Below are 26,577 nucleotides of genomic sequence, written 5' to 3'. Positions count from 1 at the left end.
GGAGTGTATGGCGCGTTATACGTAGACACTGAACGTATACCGCGATCTCTGGCGCCATACTTAGATACTTACCTGACCGGGAGGAGCGATGCCGCGGCGCCTCTCTATGCAGGAGACCGGGGCAGGAGTAAGGCGTCGGATCGGAAACCAGGATGGGGATGAGGGGTGCCGTGCATACCGGGATTGGGGATGAGGGGTGCCATGCATTCCGGGATTGGCGGTGAGGGGTGCCATGCATACCAGGATTTGGGGATGAGGGGTGCCATGCATACCGGGATTGGGGGTGAGGGGTGCCAAGCATACCGGGATGAGGGATACCATACAAACCAGGATAGGGATGAGGGATGGGGTACCATGCATACCGGGATAGGGATGAGGAGTACCACACATGCCAGGATAGGGATGAGGAGTACCATACATACCAGTGTTGGGATGAGGGGGCCACGCATACCAGGATTGGGGGTGAGGGGCACTCGGATCCGGGCAATAGGGAAACGGTGGGAGTAGTAGTGGCAACCCGGTTCCGTGGCTCAGGGTGGTCAGGACAGTGGTAGTCCGTTATGTGCTGTTGATTATGTCCGACTACGCCACCCGTGGATTGCGGTTATTAGGAACCGCCGTTGCATGCAGACCGCTGGGGCTGATGATGTGTGCAGCTGGGGTAGCGTGACTCCCCACGGGAAGAGTGCGGCCCCAGGGCAGTATAATGGATGGTGGGAGTGATGGTAGTGAGAGTCCCAGTGCTGATAGTGCTGGAGGAGCAAGGAGCACACAGACAACAGGTTGCAGTCCAGGGTCTTTACTAAAACAAGTAAACTGACCCACAAACAGTCCCGGCTAGGAGGGGACCTGGATGTCTGAGAGCAACGGGGAAATTGGCCCTGGTCAGGGTGAGGGTGTAGGCCTACCGTGCTTTCTGTGCTCCTTCTGGCTATCTCCTCTTTATAGGGTAACAGCCCACGCTTCCGAGCTCTCCGTGTATTCTCGCCTGTATGGCCTGCGACGTGGGTTCCTTTCTGCTCCCAGCCTTGTACGGCTTTACTGGTCCCTTCGGTTGTGGCAGGGCCTCCAGGCTTCTTAGGCCAAGGAATATACAGTCCCCTGGGGACTGGTTATCTGCTGGAGAATGTGGAATCCTCCCAGCCTCAGACACCAAAGTCTGGTAAATTAAGTCCGTTATCTGCCAAGACAGGCTCTCTTCGCCTCTTGTCTCTGGCTTGTGGCTCTCCTACTGCCACACTTCCTCTTAGGGTGCAATACAACTGTCCCTCTCTGCTCTGGGACCTGAATCCTGAGACAGGTCGTCCAGTTCTCCCTAACCCTGCCCCCAGTACCAGCTTTTATAGGGGCAGCCAGCTCCCCCTACTGGCCTGAGACAGGAGGCATTGCATGCTAATATTCCCCTGACCAGAGAACCTCCCCCTTGCTCTCAGACACAGCTTTATTACACTTTGTGGCATCCAGGCCAGGGTGACACACCATGCATACCAGGATTGGGGATGAGGGGTGCCATGCATGCCAGGATTGGGATGAGGGGTGCCATGTATACCAAGATTGGGGATGAGGGGTGCCATGCATGCCAGGATTGGGATGAGGAGCGCCATGCATACCAGGATTGGGATGAGGGGTGCCATGCATGCCAGGATTGAGATGAGGGGTGCCATGCATACAGGACAGGGATGAGGGGAGCCATGCATGCCAGGATTGAGATGAGACAAGAGGGGATTGTAGGGAGAGAAAATAGGAAGCGCAGGCTTCTAAGTGTAGTAGTTAGATTCCAAGGGTATATACTCAGTATAAATCCACTCACCTATTTGGTATCTTGAGGTAAAGCATGTAAATCCAATCAGTGGATCACTCCATTCCTCTTTCCATTCAGTTTGCTGCAGAAATCTGGGAGCTGATGAGAGCACTGGACAGAGCTTTCATAGGCAATACCACTTTGTAAATGTTTTTTCCCAGCAATATGCGCTCCTGAAGGATGATGATGGAACTTGATATTCGGATTCAAAGAATTTTTATTTCAAACTAAAATACAACCGGTTTCGACTTCTTAGAGTCTTCCTCAGGTATAATATCATGCTTATAAACAGATCTATCTACACACATTTTATAGCAGATATCCTTGCTTGTCATTTTGGGTGGAGACTGAAAGATCTGTTTTTCAGACACACCCAGATACTCAGATATGCAGGATTTTGCACTCTGAGGAATCTAACAAAACCCATATACTAAATGACTTTCATACAGTTTAAAAAAAAAAAAAAAAAAAAAATTTTACACACAAATTTTTTTTTTTTTCTCCTTTCCTTCCTTCCTTCACACAGAAAGTATTTTCTTTTCTAAAAACACTATAAATATAATTATAATTTTACCATATATAAAATGTCTTCTAAAATGTTATTGAACATACTAAAAGTTTGATTTCATACAGAAATGTAAAATCCTGCAAAAATGTACATTATGACAAAATTTAAAACCTTTTCTTTCTTCATATTAAAACCATTATCAAATACAATTTAGTAGAAAAAAAAAAAATATATATATATATATATATATATATATATATATATACAAACACATACACATATATATATATATACACATACATATATACATACATACACATATATACACATACATGCACACATGCATATATACACACGAAAAAATATATATATATATATGCATGCACATGCATACCTGTCGACATTTGCATGTCAAATACCCTCTATAATATCATTTAATCCATCTGGGTATAATGTACCCAGACGGAAGATCCAATATGATTCTTTCCGGTTTAAATTTTGTACCCTATTAGTACAATTCTCAGGTATTTGCTCCAACGGGGTCACGGAAATATTAAATATTTTATTATGCTTCAAACATAAGTGCCGAGATAAACTCTGTTTTAAAAACCCATTTTTGGTATTGTGCCTGTGGCCATTCATACGGGATCGTAGGGACTGGATGGTCCGACCCACGTATTGCAGGCCACAGGTACAGGTAATGACATATATTACAAAATCACTATCACATGTTAATTTTTGTGTGATTGCTATAGTTTCACCCGTACTGTACGATGTAATGTACTGAGTCATATGATTGATGATTTTGCAGGTACAACATTTTCGGGAGCCACATCGATGGACCCCCGATTTGAAAGCATCCGTTTTATTTGTCCTAGTTTTTTCTTTTTTCTTAATACATTTTGTTAGATTCCTCAGAGTGCAAAATCCTGCATATCTGAGTATCTGGGTGTGTCTGAAAAACAGATCTTTCAGTCTCCACCCAAAATGACAAGCAAGGATATCTGCTATAAAATGTGTGTAGATAGATCTGTTTATATGCATGATGTTATACCTGAGGAAGACTCTAAGAAGTCGAAACCGGTTGTATTTTAGTTTGAAATAAAAATTCTTTGAATCCGAATATCAAGTTCCATCATCATCCTTCAGGAGCGCATATTGCTGGGAAAAAACATTTACAAAAGGATTGAGATGAGGGGTGCCATGCATGACAGGATTGGGATGAGGGGTGCCATGCATACTAGGATGGGGATGAGGGGTGCCATGCATACCAGGATTGGGATGGGGGTTGCCATGCATACCAGGATTGGGGATGAGGGGTGCCATGCATACCAGGATTGGGGGATGAGGAGTGCCATGCATACCAGGATAGGATGGTGGGGACAGGATGGAGGCAGCACAAATACCAGGAGGGGGGGCAGCACATACCAGCATGGGAGACCATATACCAATAAAAATGCTCGCCACCTGGGCGTAGAACGGGTTCAATAGCTCGTAGTATATAATGGGCCACCCTCATATTTTGCGACATACAGTATAATGGCTTCATATAGTATATACGGGGCCCCATATTTTGCTCCATACAGTATAATGGCCCCATACAGTATATACTGGGCCCCATATATTGCTCCATGCAGTATAATGGCCCCATATGATGCTGCATACATAAAACAAAATATCAATTACTCACCTCTCCCGTTCCCCGCAGGTCCGGTATACCCAGCGCGTCTTCTAACTCTGGAGTGCTCAGGTCAGAGGGCGCGCTGTGGTGACGTCATTGCGCCCTCTGCCCTGACACATCAGAGTTAGAAGACACTGGAGCTGTTCGGAACGAGGAGAGATGGGGGAGGGGATGAGGGTGGGGAGGACCCCGGTGGCTGCACGGGCCCCATAGCGCGCCATCGTTTCCCCCTCCCTGGGCCACAGTACTTGCCTGCGTGCATGGGGTGGTGTCGCCAGCCATTGTTGTCATGGTAGGTCAGTTCTGCATGCGAGCACTCCTGCATCCTCCGCTTTTAAAAAGCCAGTGCCCTTTTCCTCCTCCTCTCTGGGGCCCATCGGGCATTTCACCGGTGCCCTGCCAGGCCAGTTCGACCCTGTGTGAATGTAATGTTGTACAGAGCACAGACATATGCCGGCCCTTCCTCCAAAGTGGAACTAAACAATGTGTGCTGCATCTGTGCTGCGCAGACTATGCTGACTTCAGCTGACGTCCAGGTCATAGCCCCACTGGATCCGGGACGGTTGTGAGATATGCCGATGATTTATGCAGGACCCACAGCTTGTTTTTCTCAGTCGCTGCTCTCCTCCTTCTCTGACTGATCACAATATTATCTATTCCAGGTCCTTCAGCTTTGTGGTAGGAGGTAACAGGTTCCCCCAGCACTCCATGTGGCTCACACCTCACACCGCTCAGTACTCTGTCAGTAATCTGCTATATATCATTGCTGCACCAGAGCCATCTAGAGGTCACAGTAATACATTGCAACACAACAAAGTAAACATTAAAAGAGAGAAAAATAAACACTCTATAGAATAAAATATTCAGTCATTTAAAGGCAGACTGAAAAATTAAATAGTTGGCAAAATACACAGAGGTGACACCACTGAGAAGATGTGTTTTATTGATTAAGTGGTGTGCGCCCCTTAATGAATTTGATGCATCCAACTATAAAATACTCCATCATTAAAATTGGGGTATACAATGTCAATCTTAAATGGAAGGTGCCGTGATTTTTATTTTTGTATTAATAATTATTGAGTATATAATCAATTATTTTTAATACAAAATTAAATGCACTGGTTTAATATTTTTGAATTTATTAACTCTATCTACAGCCACAGTGGGCGGCCATATAAGTTTGCTGATGTGTAATTGTCTGAGCACGAAGCTTACACACTTCAAATATGGCAGCCTCTGTGTACTGTGTCCTCCTGCATTTCCTGCATTGTGTCACAACAGGTGTTAGTGCAACACAGAGGGAAAGGGAGCCCAGACACTATGGAAAGGGGGAAGTGGAGACCTCCTAGTCTGGTCTAGCGTCACCCTGTCTCAACTACCATCCCTATATTGCCTCTTCAGCAATCACCGCACACGTGCCTCGCCCTACTTTCCCTGGCGCATGGCTACGGCTAGGGATGGAAGGAGATGAGCACTAGTCAACCTCCACTAAACACTATAGACAACAAAGGAAGACAAAACACGGGGAAATTGCTTAGCTTTAGATGAGTCCAAATATGCACACGGCCTCAAGCTCCAGAGAGGACAAAGTACTGCTCCGTCTAAGCCTCACAAGTAGAAATGAATATGCCAGCGACTCCCTCTCAGACACACCAGGTATATATACACCCAGGCCAGAGAGCTAATTAGCAAGAGAGAGTTAACCGCTCGGTCCTAAAGACAGCCTCTTATCTAAGAAGCTGTCTGCAATGCCAAACGTAGAGATCTCCTGCAACCCACTGCAGGGCGACTGTCACCTCTGACACACCCGTGACACATTGTGGCTGCCTGCTGCTGTGACCTAGGCACGCCTCCTGGGCTGTCCAGGTCACAACTGTGGGAGATCGGCACCATGTTTTTTGAAGCCCATAGCTGTACTGCGAGCTACACTTTCCCCCTGTCACCATTCACACAGCTCAGTGCGAGCAGTGACAGGAGGCGCAGGGATGCGGTGAATGCTGAGCGGAGGTCCAGGATGAGATGAGTATCGCAGTGTTCAGTAGACTTATATAGCAGGATAGGAAATATTTCCGCGCTCTCCAAAGAGACAAATGTTGGTAATAGAATTGTAGGTTTATTGTCAACGCGTTTCAGAGTCCACAGACTCCTTCCTCAGGACAACCATACATAACCAGTTACAGGCATACATGGTTTAAATGCAGAAAAAAAAATGGCACCAAGTGCAGAGGGAGGGGTAAGTACAGTCACATGTCTAAATACATGCACATGACAGCTGATCTGATCAGCTATCATGTGCCTCTAACAACTGCGGAAGGATCCGAGATCCACCCGTGGTTGTTAACCACTTAAATGCTGCTGTCAATCACTGACAGTGGCATTTAAAATAAGCGTCAGCCGAAAGCGCATCATATGTCCCGCCCATGGATTGTCATGACAGTCAGGGGCTCTGCAGAAGACCCCTGTGCTTGTCATTGGGAATCTTCTATGAACGCCGGCGTGTGGCCGGCATTCATGGGAGATCGTGATTTTTGCTACAAATAGCAGTGCTGAAGCCTTGCTATGTGTAGCACAAGCGATTAGATGATCGAAGCTTCAAGTCCCCTATGAAGAATATTGAAGCAAGTAAAAAAAAAGTTTAAAAAAATATTTTAACAATAAAAAAACAAACGTTCAAATCATCCCCCTTTTGCCCCATAGAAAATAAAACAATAACAAAAAAATAAAATAAACATATTTGGTATCGCCCCGTTCAGAATCTCCCGATCTATCAAAATATAAAGTAAATTAATCCCATCTGTAAACGGAGTAACGAGAAAAACATCGAAAAGCCAGAATTACGTTTTTTGATCGCCTCAACATTGTAATAAAGTGCAAAAAAGGGCGATCAAAACATCAGATCTACCCCATAAATGGTATCAATAAAAACATCAGCTTGTTGCGCAAAAAATAAGCCCTCACCCGGCCCCAGATCCTAAAAAATGGAGACGCTACGGGTCTCGGAAAATGGCGACATAAGCTAATTTTTTTTTCTTACAAATTTCAGATTTTGTTTCACCACTTAGATTAAAAAGAACCTCTCCATGTTTGGTATCTGCGAGCTCGTAATGACCTGGAGAATCATAATGGAGGGCAGTTTTACCATTTAGAGAACATGATCAAAAAAAAATTGTGGAAATGAACTTTTTTTTCAATTTCACAGCATTTTGAATTCTTTTCCCGGTTTCCAGTACACTATATGGTAAAATCAATGGTGTCATTCAAAAACACAACTCATCCCCTAAAAAGCAAGCCCTCGTACGGCCATATTGACGGAAGAATAAATAAGTTATGGCTCTGGGAAAAAGGGGAGCAGAAAACCAAAGAGCGAAAATGGAAAATCGCAAGGTCGTGAAGGGGTTAAAAACAAATGTTAATATTAAAAAAAAAAAAATAACAGTTTACATGTTTTCAATTGCCGAAAATAAAATTTTGATGGCACAATCCCTTTAATGAATGTCCTGATATGATATCTAATGAGATTTCAGTCCCTCTGTATGTAAATTAAAGCTCAGATTATCTCCACAGCTTCATATTATAAGCAGAATTACAACACGCACACATGAAATACACTGAAGAGAAATAAGAGCGTTCTGTCCCTTTAAATTCAGTGTGTTACATAACACTGCTCAGCCAATAGGATCGCTGGATTTGAATTTGAAAATAAAGCAAACTGTCATTCATCCTCAGTCTGTTACAGGACAGTGAGCGGTGAAGATGGATGTCGGTGAGTGCTCCCATCCCATCATCTGATGTCACTGATCTCACCTAAATTCAATATAGGAGAGAACGGCTGCTGTCACCTGCCACTAGGGGGAGCTATCAGTACAATATATATCTACTGGTGCACTGTGCTCCCCCTAGTGGCTGCAAGAAAGCAGAATTGTATCATTAGGTCACACAGGACACTCTGCTGCCAGTATTATTTATTGAGGGGTTTATGCCACTGTTGTCAATGGGATGAGTGTGCTGGCACTGATAATGGGGGTTAGGCTTTATCCGCTGTTAATGAAGTCACTTTGGCAGTTGTTTTTAGGGGGTTTCCTGTACTTATGGGAATGAAGAACATAGAAATACATGAATGTCATATATCTTTATTTACACCCAGTAAAGGCTATGCTCCATGTGGTCATATGAGTGTATGTGTGTAATGGGGGTCCGATACCGGGGGGACGTTCACTATGAATAAATGTGGAAAGCTGTTTGTGTCTTTATCAGATCTGTGACTAAGTCTTTTTTGGATTCACAGCTTTTCCTATGACTACTGCAGAAGAGAATAGATACAGGATGGCCGCGAGCCGCAGATCTTGGGGGGTCAGCAGCTTTATTATAACCGGACCCCTTATCCTATTCTTCATCCCTGGTGAATGATAAGTGGACACTCATCAGATTCTGTTTTCTTTAGGACGTCTACCTCCAACAGGAATGTGTCTTCGGACCTGGACTCTTCTCATGTGAGATTATTTTTTTAAATATTTTTTTTTCCCATTAATCTGAAAATATTGTGCCATTAACCCCTTAAGGACCTCGGGATTTTCCGTTTTTGCATTTTCGTTTTTTGCTCCCCTTATTCCCAGAGTCATAGTGTTTGTATTTTTTGGTCAATATGGCCATGTGAGGGCTTATTTTTTGCGGGACGAGTTGTACTTTTAAATGTCATCACTGGTTTTACCATATCGTGTATGGGAAAACGGGGAAAAAATTCCAAGTGCGATGAAATTGCAAAAAAAGTGAAATACCATAGATGGTTGTTTTTTGTTTTTTTTACCACGTTCACTGAATGCTAAACCTGACCTGCCATTATTATTCCCCAGGTCATTATGAGTTCGTAGACACCAAACATGTATAGGTTCTTTCTTATTTAAGTGGTGAAAAAAAAATCCAAAGTTTGCTTAAAAAAAATAAATAAATGGCGCCAATTTCCGAGACCAGTAGCGTCTCCATTTTTTCGGGATCTGGGTCTGTGTGAGGGCTTATTTTTTGCGCGCCGAGCTGACGTTTTTATTGTTACCATTTTGGGGTAGATCCGATGTTTTGATCGCCCGTTATTGCATTTTATTGCAATGTTGCAGCGACAAAAAAACGTAATTCTGGCGTTTAGAATTTTTTTCTCGTTACGCCGTTTACCGATCAGATTAATTCTTTTTTTATATTGATAGATCTGGCAATTCTGAACGCGGCGATACTAAATATGTGTATGTGGGTTGTTTTTATTATTATTTTATTTTGAATGGGGCGAAAGGGGGATGATTTAAATTTTTATATTGTTTTTATTTTTTTCATATTTTTAAAACATTTTTTATGCACTTTTTGCTTGCTTCTATAGTCTCCATAGGAGACTAGAAGCAGCAACTGTCTGATCGCCTCTGCTAAATAAAACAGATCACCTCTATGTAGCAGAAATGCTCCAGTACTATGAGCGCCGACCACTAGGTGGCGCTCATAGCGATCTTTACATGACAACCACTGGGGTCTGCTGCAGACCCAGGGTTGTCATGCCCACCCATCAGTGACCTGCGATCATGTGACGGGGTCACCGATAGGAGTGGCAAGTGACGCGCCTCTGACGCGGCGCTGTTAAATACCGCTGTCAGAGATTGACAGCGGCATTTAACTGGTTAACAGCCACGGGTGGATCGCGATTTCACCTGCAGCTGTTGCGGGCACATATCAGCTGTAATAATCAGCTGACATGTGCTCGGTTCAATGGGGGCTCACCGCCGGAGCCCTTACTGAACCGGGGGTGATGGCCTGGGGCGTACTAATACGCCCCAGGCTTTAAAGGGGTTAATCCAGCATTTGATAATGCAGACCATCTATTAGTTCAGTACAGAATTGAAACACAATGTAGATTGAGCAGAAAGTCAGTTAGAAGACAGTTTCCAATAGTAGATTGTTGGCTTTCTATGCCGGGAATAATTCCGAATTCAGCAGGTCACATTGATGTTAACAGGCTTGGACTTGGCCAACAGGAAAATGGGAGAATCCTCCGGTGGGCCACCACCCTCTGATATGAACAGTACTTGGCACAATATACTTGAATCTCTATGTACAGACAAAGTCAGCATCTTATTCACTTAACAATCTATCCAGTTCATTGTTATATAGATTTATGACTGAGGATAATGTTACGTTAATTGAAAAGTGGGGTCCTGGAGTTGGCTACTGGTGGGCCGAAACTGGATGCTGGATTAAATAAATTTACCTGTAATTTAAAGATTTGATACCTCTGGGCTTTGTGTGATTGATCCCATTATGTGCTTGTTTTTTCTTTCCAGCTTGTGCAAGAACAAAAGAAGAAAGGGATCTACAACTCCTGATATACTGCACCAGATTCCTGCCGTCTCCGATCTTCAACATGGAGGTCACTGATCATACCGCAGAATACGTTGTCCATGTTTTCTCCATAGATGTAAAGGAACTAGGGTTGAGCGAGTATGTTCTGTCCGAGTATGCTCGGGCCGAGCTCCGAGTATTTATAGCTGCTCGGTGATATGGTTGAATCGCTCCCGTGTGCATGATTTGCAACTGTTTGACAGTTTTATTACATGGGAGGAATGTGTAAGAAACAGACATTCCTCACATGTAATAAAACTGTCAAACAGTCGCAAATCATGCACACGGGAGCGATTCAACCATATCACCGAGCAGCTATAAATAATCGGAGCTCGGCCCGAGCGTACTCGGCGAAAGGGTTAATAGAACATACTCGCTCATCACTAAAAGGAACGTCTCAATAGTCAACTGAATGAATATCTTCTTTTATTAGCGCCTCATGCCGACCAACCGGGAAGCTCAGAAGAAATATCTACCATTTACTTTGGATGAGGAAAAACCTGAGCCAACATCAGTGATGCCAGAAGAGCCGAAAGAAGAAGAGATGAAGGAGGCAATGAAGTATTGGGAGGTAGAAGAAATGGAAGTAGATGAGGCAGAAGACACCAAGGCGAAAGAAGAAGATAAGGCAGAAGATAGCAAGGGGAAAAAACAAGATAAGGCAGAAGATACCAAGGGGAAAAAACAAGATAAGGCAGAAGATACCAAGGGGAAAAAACAAGATAAGGCAGAAGATACCAAGGGGAAAAAACAAGATAAGGCAGAAGATACCAAGGGGAAAAAAGAAGATAAGGCAGAAGATACCAAGGGGAAAAAAGAAGATAAGGCAGAAGATACCAAGGGGAAAAAACAACAAGATAAGGCAGAAGATACCAAGGGGAAAAACCAACAAGATAAGGCAGGAGATACCAAGGGGAAAAAAGAAGAAGATGCTAAAAAGTCAAAAGCAAAAGAAGAAAAGAACAACACCTGGGCCAGAAGAGTTGAGAACCAGCCAGCAGGAAGACACAAGATCCGCCAGCAGTCCATCCTTAAATACGTGAATACCAACCTCAGAGGAAGGAGGAACATCATCTGGACCATCCTCCTCAAATCAGCGAGACGTTGATGGACTCTAAGGCACCAACATTCCAGCTGAAGGAACATCAACAACTTCAAATCTAAAAATAATAAAAATAATAGACATAAAATAGTTATTATTAGATTAAGAAAGCTTAAAAATGTAGTAAAATCATAATAAAGACTTTAATAATATTAGGAGCAGTAATAATAGCAGTAATAGAATATTAATTTGTGTAATAATGGTAGAGACATAAAAATAACATCAGCAGGTTTGATCCAGGGTTGTAGGACTGATCGCCTTTTCCCGGGGTCAAGAAGGAATTTCCCCCCTGAGACAACAATTGGCTGAATGTGTCCAGGGGTTTTTGCCTTCTTCTGGATCAACAGCTTTAGAAATAAGGACCTACGAATTAGTAAGATTATAGTAGAATTAGCAATAGTGGAGTAGTAATATAATATAGTATATAGCGTAATATTAGTGACCATAAAACAGGAATAATTTCACTAGTAAAGTAATAATAAATGTATACTATTATATTAAAAATAAAATATTAATAATATTTGTTAAATGATTAATTATTAATTAAATTAAATATTAATTATTAAAATTTGAATAAGTATTAGGAGATTTGATCCAGGGTTCTAGGACTGATCGCCTTTTCCCGGGGTCAAGAAGGAATTTTTCCACCATGACACAAATTGGCCGAACGTGTTCGGGGGTTTTTGCCTTCTTCTGGATCAACATCTTTAGGAATTAGGATCTAATTTTTAGATTTAGTAAAATATCAATACAAATGTTAGCAATAATGGTAAGAATAAAATAGCAATAATACAAAAACATCAAGCATAAAATAGTAGAATATTAGTAATAATATCAGTAAAATAGCAGGAAACTAAAAATAACACAAATAATAGTAATACAAAAATAGTATCTAAGGTAATGATTATAATAATTAGTAAATAATTAATATATATTAGGGTTTTGATCCAGGGTTCTAGGACTGATCGCCTTTTTTCGGGATCAAGAAGGAATTTTTCCCCAGTGACATAAATTGGCCGAATGTGTCCAGGTTTTTTTGCCTTCTTCTGGATCAATAACATTAGGAGTAGGATCTAATTAATAGTATCTAGAGAAATAATATAAATATTAGTAACAATAATTATAATATTATTAATAGTAAGTAAAAAAATAGAAATAAATGTTAAAAAAAGTAGCGGTAGTAATAAAATAGCAAAATAAGTTATAATAGTATAGCATTATTAGAAATAGTATAATAATAGCATAGGACATTATTAGGCATCATCAGGTTTGATCCAGGGTTCTAGGACTGATCTCTTTTTCCCGGGGTCGAGAAGGAATTTTTCCCCTTGACACAAATTGGCTGAATGTGTCCAGGGGTTTTTGCCTTCTTCTGGATCAACAGCTTTAATTCTAGGAATCTCATAATACTAGAGTAATAATAGCAATAATAAGTATAATAATGTTGTAATAATAATCAATAGATTGTGAGGATAAGAATAAGATAAATACAATAAATAGGTTAGTTTGTTAGTGTAGGGCCCCATCTGATGAGGTCGCCTTGTCGTTGGCAGATGGGCTTGCACAATTTGATCAAAATGTGCACTAAGAACCTCAAATTTATAAGTTTAAAGAATAAGGAAGTAATAAAATACACAAGATTATAAATATAACTTTGTCTTGCCACATTATTTTCCTGTAATGAAGAAAATCAGAAAATCCAGAACATTTTAGACATTTGTATCTCTGTGTCGTAATCATAGCAGGTTAAAAACGCAATGCGACAGCATAAGAATTTGTTAGATTCTATTTTGCAATGAGGCGCACAATGTAAACGTCAACTGACACATGCAACCATGTAACCCTAGCATAAAATGTATTAAAGTAAAATGTATTAATTTATTTCATAAACCAATAGTACACGTGAAAATTAGAAACTTTGTAATATATTTTATTAAAGAGATCTGTTTTTTTCTCCTCCTGGGCTTATCATTCATTCTCAATGTCCTTAATTCTTGGGTAAAATCTTTAGTGAATACAGATTTTCCCATTACTGAGATAGAAGATGACAGTTGGTGCTCAAAAAGTTCTATGGAGGGAGGAGGGTGGAGTTAGAGGCGGAGACAAACATTCTACTGCAAGTTCTCCTGAAAGGACAATTTCACTCTAGTGTGTAAATCATGATAGTTAACGTATCTTTCAGACTATAAGACGCACCTAGGTTTTAGAGGAGGAAAATAGGAAAATAAAAATTTAAGCACAAAATGTGATCATGATGTACTGTTATGGAGGTAGGGGTCTTCTGCTGACACTGTTATAGGGGAAATATACCCCAATTCTATACTAATATCCCCCATCCTGGTATATATATGTCCCTCAATCCAAATATACAAGTGCTTCTCACAAAATTAGAATATCATCAAAAAGTTAATTTATTTCAGTTCTTCAATACACTAGACTTTGTGTTTTCATTGACTGTAAGCCATAATCATCAACATTAACAGAACTAAACACTTGAAATAGATCACTCTGTAATGACTATATAATATACGAGTTTCACTTTTTGTATTGAAGAACTGAAATAAATAAACTTTTTGATGATATTCTAATTTAGTGAGAAGCACTTGTATATGGCCAAGAATCCAGGTATATATGGCCCCCATCCTAATCCTGGTATGTATGGCCCCCTCATCCCCATCTTGGTATGCATAGCTGCATCCTCCCTATCCTGGTATGCATGGTCCACTCATCGTCATCCTGATATGCACGGCCCCATCCTCCCCATTCTGGTATGCATGGTCCCCTCATCCCCATACTGATATACTTGGCCCCTTCATCCTCATCCTTGTATGTGACGCGCCCCCTAGGCCGTGGGGTGCTCGGCCGGGCCGGTCGATGCTGGGGGGTGTTATGGTGGCAATGACCCAGTCTGTGACCCAGGGCGGTCAATAAAAGGGGAAAAGTAAAAGGGAATAAAGTTTTTATAGAGATAATGTTCGTGACGCCACCTGTGGTATGCGGCTATATGGGGCCGCCACTGTTGTGCAGATCCTTGGGAGCTGGTGGTGACGCAGCAGAGTTGGTTCAGCTCTCCACAGGCAGAGCTTAGCTCCAGGGCAGGATATAGTGATGCTATGAGGTAGATGTTGTTGGTGCTGTGTAGTGCAGGGCTGGTGATGACGCAGCAATAATTCTAGGACACAGTGGGGTGCAGTCTTCAAGGTTTTACTCACCGTTATCACACTGCTCCTGGTTACAACTGCCAGATTATAACCTCCCACGTCGTCCTGCGTTCACCAAGAAAGGGGTTCAGCAGCTCTCAAGTATTTCAGGAGTACTTAAACGGGACCCCGTTCTATGCTCCTTCCTCGGTCGTCTTCCTGCGCTTGCTCTCACCCTCCTGCCCTGCGCCTCACAATCAGTGTCCCAAGCCGGTAGCCTCGGATCTTGTCGGGCGACGTGCAGTCCCCTGGACCCTATGCGGCCACCTTTTCGGCGATATAATTGTGGTAGTTGGCAGATGCACCTTGAAAGTACAGTAGCCTCCGGATATATAGCTGAGCCTGATTATTCTCCACTAGTTTAGGGGCTGGTCCCCTCTGCAGCCTGATCCCTCCACGTCCGTGTAGATTCAGGCATACAGGTGGCTTCAGCACTAGCCATGCCCCTGGGATCCCCTCTGTCTCTGGATCCTTCCCTCTACTCCCGTCCTCTCTCACTTTCTCTCCTGGGCCTCTCAGACTAGGCCTGACTCCTCTCTCTCCACTCAACTCCCGCTCCAAGCACTGGAGCCAGGAGCCTGGACCCTCCTACACTGCTCTCCTGAGCAGGACTGGCTGCTTCTAGATGGTTCCCCTCTTTTTTATACTCCTTCTGAAGGTGCTCCCCTGAAATACTTCCTCCACCCACACCCACTACATGGTTCCCCCTCTCTCGGTTCCCCCCCTTCCAACCAGGGACAGGGCTCTGCATTGTACGCATGTATCTTGCCCCGCCTGCTAGTCTGGAATGGTGTAGTGTTGGATGCAAGTGGGTGGGTCCTGGGTAGTACCCCATCCTTACCTGAGAGTGGGATACCACACCTCTGGGTGAGATGCAGTACCTCTGTGGTGACTGAACCCGCAGGGGCGCCACATATGCATAGCCGCATCCTCCCTATCCTGGTATGCATGGCCCGTTCATCCCCATCCTGGTATGCATGGTCCCCTCATCTCCATCCTGGTAGGCATGGCTCCTTCATCCTCATCCTGGTATGCATGGCTCCATCCTCCCTATCCTGATATGCATGCCCTTTCATCCCCATCCTGGTATGTATGGCCCCTTCATCCCCATCCTGGTATGTATGGCCTCCTCATTCCCATCCTGGTATGCATGGCCTCCTCATCCCTATCCTAATATGCATGGTCCCCTCATCCCCTTCCTGGTAAGCATGGCCCCCTCATCCCCATCCTAATATGCATGGCCCATTCATCCCCATCCTGGTATGTATGGCCCCTTCATCCCCATCCTGGTATGCATGGTCCACTCATCCCCATCCTGGTATGCATGGTCCCCTCATCCCCATCCTGGTATGCATGGCTCCTTCATCCCCATCCTGATATGTATGGCCTCCTCATACCCATCCTGGTATGTATGGCCCCTTCATCCTCATCCTAGTATGCATGGCTCCTTCATCCTGAGAGGATGATGGGAGTGATGCTTCACGCAAGATTACGATGTAAGACACAGATGAAGTAATTCTTTCCTTATCTGGACATTTGGACTGACGCCCGGAAACTAGATTGTAACCTGTTTTTAGCTGTCTCAGTAACCTTCTACTGCTATGAATTAACACTTTTTATGAAACTTTCTTATTAACATTCCACTGTAATGAATCATTATTTCGCTGCTTGTAGAACAAAGGCATTTTACTGCGCATGTATGACAACAAACTAAGATTATTAGTATAAATAAAAGGGACAGCTCCAATAGAGGCAGACGCGCTCAGGGGCTTCCCAGTACTTGATTATACACTACGTGTCTGTGTATTTCTTGTTACGGGGATACCCCGACTCCAACAAGGACCCTCCATGGCTGAATGATCCTAACATTTCCTGGCGCCCGAAACAGGGACCCGAGGTCTGCGTATTCCTTCAAGTTCATCGACCGGCACGAGTAACCGCTGAGATTGGGACATCGGAACAGCAGATGACAAACCTGGCCAGGTAAGAGACACTGTTAGTTCTCTTACATCTGCTCTGCGATAGTCCGTAAATTTCATGCATATCTTGTGTTGGGATTGAGGAACTAGTAGAGAAGGATACCTATAGCTCGGGTCATTCATGTGTATACTGTAGGATCTGCCGAAGGAGAGGTCAGAGAAGGTTATGAAACGGATGGTATGAAAGAGATGTGGATGTCGGGAATAGCCTCATAAGCCGCACTAAGGTAGATGACATAAGTATTACGGAGATTGCCTAACTGAGTCATAAGGTTGTGTCCTTTCGGGGAAACCTTCGCTCACGCTTAACTCCCGAACCTTTGTCCTCCTTTTTGACGGATAAGAGATTGACAGAATGAGCCCATGGAAGTAATGATAATACTCCAGGGACACGATATATAATGGAGACTGTATGGTTCATTTTATGTATTGTTGGTCTTGCCCTTGTTGCCATATATATGTGTGTTAGAATTACTCTACACTTCAGACAAAACGGTCCAGAGAAACCGTTTCAGATACTGGCTCCTTAGGACAGAATAGGTAACGAGGAAAGGTAGAATATAGAATATATTTTATCTAACCCAAAAAGCCTCCTAAGGTAGGAATAGTCAGGAAAAATGGGCAACAAGATACTGGCTCCTTAGGACAGAATAGGTAACGAGGAAAGGTAAAATATAGAATATATTTTATCTAACCCAAAAAGCCTCCTAAGGTAAGAATAGTCAGGAAAAATGGGCAACAAACAGACTAAGACCACAAATGATGAACAAGATGTCTATACAATCGTGAAAGAAAGGTGTGGTGTAGAAGCAACTAAGAATTTAGGGAAAGTTTGCAAAACTTTTCAGGTAGCAAGGCATGACAGGTTTAACAGGAAACTATGGGAGGACATTCGGGTTAGAAAAGCAGGAGTGGTAAGAGACAAAGGATGGTAGAGTCCAAATTTTGGTGCCTGATGACCAAGAGTCTCTAGAAAACATTGTAAAAGTCCAAGCCTTAGAGGATGAGAAAGATCCTGCCCCTACCCAAATTATTTTAGATCTTTCTGAGGTACCAGAAAAATTATGGGCACAACATGACACCGATGTAGGACTAATGCCAATAGCTCCTGTAAAAGTCACTCCTGTTCCAGGTGTGACACTACCCCAATTGAGACAGTATCCTATTAGTGCCCAACAAGAACACGCCATAGGAGAACAGATAAAAGATTATCTAAAAACTGGAGTACTGATAGAAGTAAAGTCACCAGCCAATACACCGTTGTACCCCGTAAAAAAGAAATCTACTGAGGGGTCAGCTGCTAGGTACCGGATGGTACATGATCTAAGAGAGATAAATAAAATTTTGGAACCTATTACTCCTGTTGTGCCAAATCCACACACGTTGCTATCACAGATCCCAGCAACAGCACGAGTATTTTCTGTCATAGACTTATCAAATGCATTTTTTTCAGTACCATTACACCCAGACTGTTACAAACTGTTTGCATTTACATTTAAGAATAGACAATTAGCATGGACAAGATTACCACAGGGTATGATACATTCACCTACCTTGTACTCAGAAGCTATGAGATCAGTTCTTCAAAATTTCAAACCTACGGATGAGGTTGTAATTCTCCAATATGTTGATGACCTATTGTTATGTGCCCCTGCTCAAGAGTCCGCAAACAGCAACACAATAAGGTTGTTAATATTTCTAGCAGACATGGGCTGTAAAGTTAACAAGAAAAAAGTACAACTTTGTATGACTACGGTAGTATTTCTAGGACACTGCATTTCACAAGGTATTCGGCACCTCACCGCCGACAGACTAAAAATCATTAGAGATCTTGTTCCTCCCAAGAACTACAAAACATTAAGAGCATTTTTGGGAATAGTATCACACTGCAGACAATGGGTTATACATGCTAGTCAGCTTATGCAACCTCTATATGATTGTTTAAAAATCGAGCCTTTCCAGTTAACTGAATTAGCGCTCATAGCCTTTCAAGACCTCAAGAAAGGTCTCATGTCAGCCCCGGCCTTGGGAATCCCAGACTACGCCAAACCATTCCAATTAATGGCTGCGGAAATGTCTAATCATGCTACAGGAGTACTAACACAGAAACATGAAAATAAACAAAGACCTGTCGCATACTATTCTGCTCAATTAGATAATGTTACCAAAGCTGCACCATCATGTGTCAGAGTAGTAGCAGCTGTCTCTCTTTTGGTAGAAAAAGCCTCAGAAATAGTACTAGACCATGCCCTAATAGTACAAACTACACATGATGTACATGGCATACTGAATCAGGTATTGCCAAAACACATTTCAATGGCTAGACATCTTAGATTACAATGCTCCTTACTAATGCCACCAAACCTCACTTTTCGCCGCATATTGTCTCTAAATTTAGCCACTCTGTTACCACTAGAGACAAAGGGGGGAGTGGAAGGAGGTCAGGAAGACGAAGATGAAAATTTTTTACAATACCACGAACAAGACAATATAATACATGATTGCTTACAGTGTATAGAACAAGAAACACAAGGGCTACCTAATGTACAGGACACCCCTCTTGACAATCCAGACCTACATATGTATATAGATGGTAGTAGGTATGCAGATGAAACTGGTAACTTTCACACAGGTTATGCCATTGTATCAGATTATGATGTTATTGAAGCTGAGCCAATGCAGGCCAGCTGTTCAGCCCAGGAAGCTGAACTATTAGCTCTAATACGAGCATTACAGTTAGCAAAAGAAAAAACCGCTAATATTTTTACCGATTCTAGATACGCATATGGTATTGTACATGATTTTGGATGTATATGGAGAGCTAGAGGTTATATGACAGCTTCAGGTCAACCAGTAAAACATGGACAAATGATTAGACAAATCCTAGAATCAGCTGCCTTAACCAAACAAGTAGCAGTAATAAAAGTACCTGCACATGTAAGACTCGACACCGAGATAGCTAGGGGTAATGACCGAGCCGACAAGGCTGCTAAGCGAGCTGCAGTAAAACCTCTGACAACTGACCACACTATTAGTGCAGTATCAGAATTTGACTTAATTACACGGCTCAAAGAAGCCCACCAGCAGGTGAGTAGAGAAGAAAAAGAAGAGTGGCAGAAACAGGGGGCAGAAGAAAAAGAAGGACTATGGAGAAAAGGAGATGAGCTTTGTCTCCCCCGAGCATGGTACCCTGTTGTGGTCAGTGAAGCCCACGGACCTACACATGTGTCTGCAAACGGTATGATACAGAGGGTCAGACAGAAGTGGTTAGCCCCAGGGTTCGGCCAGGTAGCTCGAGCAAAATGTGGTTCTTGTGAAATCTGTTTAGCCCACAATCCAGGACAGACTGTTAAGACCCCCCAGAAGCACCATGTAAGACCACTATATCCGTTCCAGAGACTTCAGATCGATTACATCCAGATGCCTAAGCATGGACACTATAAGTATGTACTGGTATGTGTGGACATGTTTTCGGGGTGGCCAGAGGCTTATCCAGTTCATACAGCCACGGCTAAAGTCACTGCAGTAAAAATAGCACATGAACTGGTACCCCGTTATGGTATCCCAGAAGTGATCGAGTCAGATAGAGGTACACATTTTACTGGAGAGATCTTTCAGAATGTAATGAAAATGTTGTGTATAAAAAGTGAACTACACACCCCTTACCACCCACAGAGTTCTGGTAAGGTTGAGAGAATGAATGGAACACTTAAGTTAAAAATACAGAAAGCCATGGCAGAAACACAGAAACCATGGACTGCGTGTCTCCCAATAGCATTGTATTCAGTCAGAAACACCCCCCAGGGAAAGAGCAAACTCACCCCCCATGAAATATTGTTTGGTAGAGTTGCCAATACAGGATTGTATTTCCCACAGACTTTAATGTTAGAAACTGAAAGCTTAACTGCTTATGTGCAAAATTTATGTAAGCATGTGTCTAAAATACACTCTTTAGTGTTCTCTTCCATTCCAGATCCAGATTCCATTGAGGGAACGCACAAGCTGCAACCAGGAGACGAAGTCTACGTAAAAAGACATAACAGAAGAACGCTAGAACCCAGATTTGAGGGTCCATATCAGGTGTTATTGACAACTCCAACTGCAGTAAAATTGGAAGGAAAATCAGCATGGGTACATGCAAGCCATTGCAAAAAGAAATAGTGGTGATTGTACTTGTGTTAGCTATAACGATAGATCAGGGAGACCTGTGGGATAAACTAAGTTCCCCAAAACCTGCAGATAATAAATTTATAAAACATCATGAGATATTGGTAAACGGGCTGCTCGATGGAGGACAGAAAATAGCAGACTGTTGGATTTGTACGCATTCTCCGATATCAGCCACGAGCATACCCTTCCTGGCCGTACCCATGACCCCTGAGGAAGTGTTTACATGGACTAATTGCTCAGACAAATTAGCAAATAACCAAACCGTTAATTCTAGATTATGGAACACCACTGTTGCCATCCCAGTTGTGGGGTGGGTGGGATTTCCCTGGTGGCAAGGTAATATGACCGGAAAAATAAACAACTTACAATATTTAGCGTTTAAAGGAGGTGTATGGGTTCCTAGAAATAAGACGGGACTAACAGACTTAGGGTTAATTCCTACAGAAAATATACAACTCAGTTTTAGTAGCACAGTATCTTCTTCTCAACCTTTTAAACCTGATATAGTAGAAAAATACATACACAATAATGGTTGGAAATATTCACAATTATTCCCCGATGGAAACAATGATACATGTTCAAAGATACCAGGTAATATATTATGTAATGAGTCAAGTGCATATGACCCAGGTACACCGACTTGTGAAAATCCAGATGCAGGATACTGTAGTCCATTAGGTCAAAAACCCCCTTGGTGTATACTTCAGAATGTATCTAAATTTTTAGATTTGGTACATAGGTTGGTGCTCCAACACTCTGCAATATGGGATCTGCCTGAAGGAACCTTCTGGATTTGTGGAAATGGAGCATACAAATGGCTCCCAGTAGGAATAAAAGGTACATGTACTCTAGGACGCTTAACACCGGCCACATTTATAGTTTAGAATCAGCAGGTAGACATGCAAGCAGTACCTAAACACACACTATACAAAAGAGCAGCCGACAACTCGCCTAGACCTTCAGGTAGGCCACATGTGGTCCAAATGGGAATTCCTAATAAAATATTCAGCACTTTTTTTGTGTATCCAATGTTGATGCAGATGTGGGATGAATATGACAGACACAATGACCAAAATAAAGATAGCTGGTGGTCAGACACCTTCTCCTTTCTCAACCCAAAGAACTGGTTTAAGGGTATTGGAGGTTGGGTGGCTGGAATTCTGCAAGGTATATTACAGATTGTGCTAATTATAGTAGTCATATATGTAGTGTTTAAAATAGGATTAAAAATTATTTTAATATGCATAAATAAGCTTTGTAACACGGACTCAAGAATATGAAAGAAAAGAAATCCCGGACCAGGTCTTCTACCAAAAGTCCATAAGGAAGAATCAAAGGGGGGACTGAGAGGATGATGGGAGTGATGCTTCACGCAAGATTACGATGTAAGACACAGATGAAGTAATTCTTTCCTTATCTGGACATTTGGACTGACGCCCGGAAACTAGATTGTAACCTGTTTTTAGCTGTCTCAGTAACCTTCTACTGCTATGAATTAACACTTTTTATGAAACTTTCTTATTAACATTCCACTGTAATGAATCATTATTTCGCTGCTTGTAGAACAAAGGCATTTTACTGCGCATGTATGACAACAAACTAAGATTATTAGTATAAATAAAAGGGACAGCTCCAATAGAGGCAGACGCGCTCAGGGGCTTCCCAGTACTTGATTATACACTACGTGTCTGTGTATTTCTTGTTACGGGGATACCCCGACTCCAACAAGGACCCTCCATGGCTGAATGATCCTAACAATCCCCATCCTGATATGCATGGCTCCTTCATCCCCATCCTGGTATGCATGGTCCCCTCAACCCATCCTGATATGCATGGCCCGTTCATCCCCATCCTGATATGCATGGCTCCTTCATCCCCATTCTGGTATGCATGGACGCATCCTCCCCATCCTGGTATGCATGGCCCCCTCATCACCAATCCTGGTATGCATGACCCCCTCATCACCAATCCTGGTATGCATGGCCTCCTCATCACCATTCCTGGTATGCAGCAGCTGATATCAGCCTGCAAGCAGCGCATGACGTCACTGCCATGTGCCCTCACACAGTGAGATGATTATGGGTGTGGAGAGGAGTGATTATTCATTTTCTTTAATACCTCACAGTGTCAGCTGCAGCCTTCAGCGGCTCGGCGATCACGTGTGCCCGCTGTTAAAGAGAATGAATATTCATTCCCCTCAACCTGGGTTGGACTGGGGTGTCTGGGGCCCACAGGAGGAATTGATCCTCGGGGCCCACCCTACAGCTATATGCAAATACCTGTTAGCAGTTATCCCTGTTATAGTGGAGCGTCGACTGTAAAACACAGGCGGCTCCTGCACATCTACTGTGCGCCACCATAACTGGGATGTACAATTACAGTAGTTTACATTATAGGGGTTCTTTGATGAAAACAAGTTATCACCGAATCACAGGCTAGGTAGGTGATATTGACGCGCCCCCTGGGCCGTGGGGTACTCAGTGCCGGGCCGGTCGTTGCTAGGGGAAATGTCACAGTGGCGGTAACCCGGTCCGTGACCCAGAGCGGTCAATAAAAGGGGTTTATTTACAGGGGATTTATAGTTTTTATATTTAATGTTCGTGATGCCACCTGTGGTATGCGGCTATGTACAGCCGCCGCTGCGGAGCTGGGCCTCTGGAGCTGGTGTTTAATGCAGCAGAGTTGGTTTAGCTCTCCACAGTTCGAGCTTAGCTCCAGGGTGTTGCTGGGATGTTATAGATGTTGCTGTAGCAGTTGTGGTACAATGTAGTGCAGGGATGATGGCGCGGCAGTAATTCACGGAGACAGTGGGGTGCAGTCTTCAGCGTTTACTCACAGTTGTTGCAATCCAAGTTGCAGGTACCAGTGTAACTTCCCACGTCATCCTGTGCTTACTCAGGGAGGGGTTCAGCAATCCCTCAGGTAATTCAAGAGCGCTTGTTACGGGTCCAGGAGGTGGAACCTCTGTGCCGCGGTGCAAGGAGGGACCCAGAGGGGACGTAACTAAGTATCAACCCGGAGTGACCCTGGTCGGACCGCGGCAAACGACACCGTAACCAGGGAGGGACCGAGCAGAGGGACCAGGTGCTACTCTGGGGACGACCTTGTAAGAGAGCAGGTGGCTCCCACAGGTCAGACAGCAGGGGATGGACACAACAGGTAGGCAGCAGTCTCTGGGTTAGCTGACGGGTGGTCACGGTACGTGACGGAAGAAGTCTCTTGGCAAGCGGGTAGGTGGTCATGGAAAGTGACAGAGGGAGCCTCCGGGTAGGCTAGTAGGTGGTCACGGCAAGTGACGGCAAGCAGGCTGTAGTCTCTAGGCTGACAGGCAGGTGGTCACAGAAAGTGACAGCGGGAGCCTCCAGGTAGGCTAGCAGGTGGTCACGGCAAGTGACGGCAAGCAGGCTGTAGTCTCTAGGCTGACAGGCAGGTGGTCACGGCATGTGACGGCAGAGCCTCCAGGTAGGCTAGCAGGTAACAGGCGGGTAGCAGACGTGCGCTCCCAGGTGAGCGGGTTTAGCAGGCACGACAGGAAGCAGGCAGGTAACTGGCAGGTGCTTCCTGGAACGAAGGTGGACTTGCCCATAGACAGACTGGCGGAAGAGTGGGGGCACACTGTCGGGCAGGAGGAAAGAGAAGCTGACAGACAGGACTGGTAGTCAGGCTGGCAATGGAACCTGAGGGCTGAAGCAGAGGTAAGTATTCTGTGCAACAACTTTGCTCAGGAACAGAAAGGAAAGGAAGAAAGGAACAGAACACCAAGAGAGGCCCAGAGACACGAAGGCAGAAGGAACCCCAAAGGCCCAGGAGATTGCGGGTGACGGGTTGGCAGAACAGGGTACCGGATCCCAAGTTGGTGGAGGTGACTAATCCTCAGCCAAGGACCGGCAGTCGCGATCATATCTTGGTGCGACCCCTCACTACACCTACTAGAAAGGCACACCACATAGGGTCAGGGAGGTGAGCACGAAGCCCTCCCAAGAGAAGGCCCGCGGGAGCTGGACAGACGTAGTGTCACTGGTGGGGCACGGCCAGAGGAAGGAGTAGAAGTGAGTCCTGTGACACACTCTGGAATTGCCTGTGGGTCGACCGAGCCCCCTGCCTGGTGGACGCAGCACGGCTTGGGCAGTCATTGCCCACGGAATGACTTGGGACATAAAGAACTGTGAGTAAAGAACTTGAACTGCAATCCCACGTCTCTGTGCTTCATCGCCGCACCAGCACTACTAGTGCTGGGACGCTCATGCACCATCACTCCCATCATCCACATTCTCTGCCCTGGGGCTGCACTCTTCCCGTGGGGAGTCACACTACCTCAGCTGCATACCCCATCAGCCCCAGCGGTCTGCCTTGCAGCGGCGGTCCACACTGACCGCAATCCACGGGTGGCGTAGTCGGACAAGTAACTTAAAGCTTACAAATAGACTGCCACTGGTTTGACCACCCTGAGCCACGGGACCGGGTCGCTGCCATGGAGACTACAACCCCCCCAGAGACCTGGTTCCGGGTACCCCACACACGTGCGCAAACGTGGCCCAGGGGGCGAGTCACTTTCACCATAGGCCTTATTGACCTCTCTCCAAATGTAACGTTTATGGTTGTGGCCAAAAAGTTTGATTTTGGTTTCATCACTCCAAATTACCTTGTTTCAGAAGTTTTGAGGCTTGTCTCTGTGCTGTTTGGCACATTGTAGGTGAGATACTTTGTGGTATTTGCGCAGTAATGGCTTTCTTCTGGCGACTCGACCATACAGCCCATTTGTCTTCAAGTGTCTCCTTATTGTGCATCTTGAAACAGCCACACCGCTAGTTTTCAGAGAGTCCTGAATTTCAGCTGATGTTATTTGTGGGTTTTTCTTTGCATCTCGAACAATTTTCATGGCAGTTGTGGCCGAAATTTTTGTTGGTCTACCTGACCGTGGTTTTGTTTTTACAGAGCCCATGATTTTCCATTTGTTAATCACAGTTTGAACGCTGCTGACTGGCATTATCATTTCCTTGGGTATGTTTTTGTATCCCTTTCCTGTTGTAGCATCGGCGTCTCTGCCCCGTACTAGGCAGAGACGCCGTCCCTCTCACCTCCCCGCTCCTGGCGCGGCGTCCTCCAGCGCTTCTCTCCCCGCTGCTTCCGGCACGCGCTCCTTCCCCGGCAGTGTGCATAGGGCGCGCGCGCTCCCCCTCTCTTAAAGGGACCGCGCGCGCCGTCCTAAGAAGTCCCCGGCCAATTGCCGGAGGACCTCCCATATTTAAGGCACCTCCTCCAAAATGGAGGTGCCCGAGCAATGTTGTTGCAAAGCCTTCACTCTGCTTCAGCCCTCAGGTCCCGTTACCAGTTACCAGCCAGTCACCTGCCAGATTCCTGCTTGTTACCTGCCAGTCACCTGCCGGATTCCTGCCTGTTACCTACCAGTTACCTGCCTGATTCCTGCTTGATACCTGCCTGATATCCGTTTACCTGCTTGCAAGCCTGCGGTCCGACGGTCTGCTTTCCTACACCTGTCAGTCTGTCTATGGACCAGCCTGCTCGCTCACCTGGGAACGCTCATCTGCTACCTGCCTGCTAGCCTACCTGGAGGCTCCGCCGTCACTTGCCATGACCACCTGCCTGTCCAGAGACTCTCGCCTGCTCACCTGGGAGCGCTCATCTGCTACCTGTCTGCTAGCCTACCTGGAGGCTCTGCCGTCACTTGCCGTGACCACCTGCCTGTCCAGAGACTCTTGCCTGCTCACCTGGGAGCGCTCACCTGCTACCTGTCTGCTAGCCT

Source organism: Phyllobates terribilis, unplaced genomic scaffold (assembly GCF_046119375.1).
Source record: "Phyllobates terribilis strain yellow unplaced genomic scaffold, ASM4611937v1 Scaffold_12__6_contigs__length_324123572, whole genome shotgun sequence".
Taxonomy (NCBI): Eukaryota; Metazoa; Chordata; class Amphibia; order Anura; family Dendrobatidae; genus Phyllobates; species Phyllobates terribilis.
The sequence above is the reverse complement of the archived record's forward strand: the minus strand, read 5'-3'. Positions refer to the sequence as shown.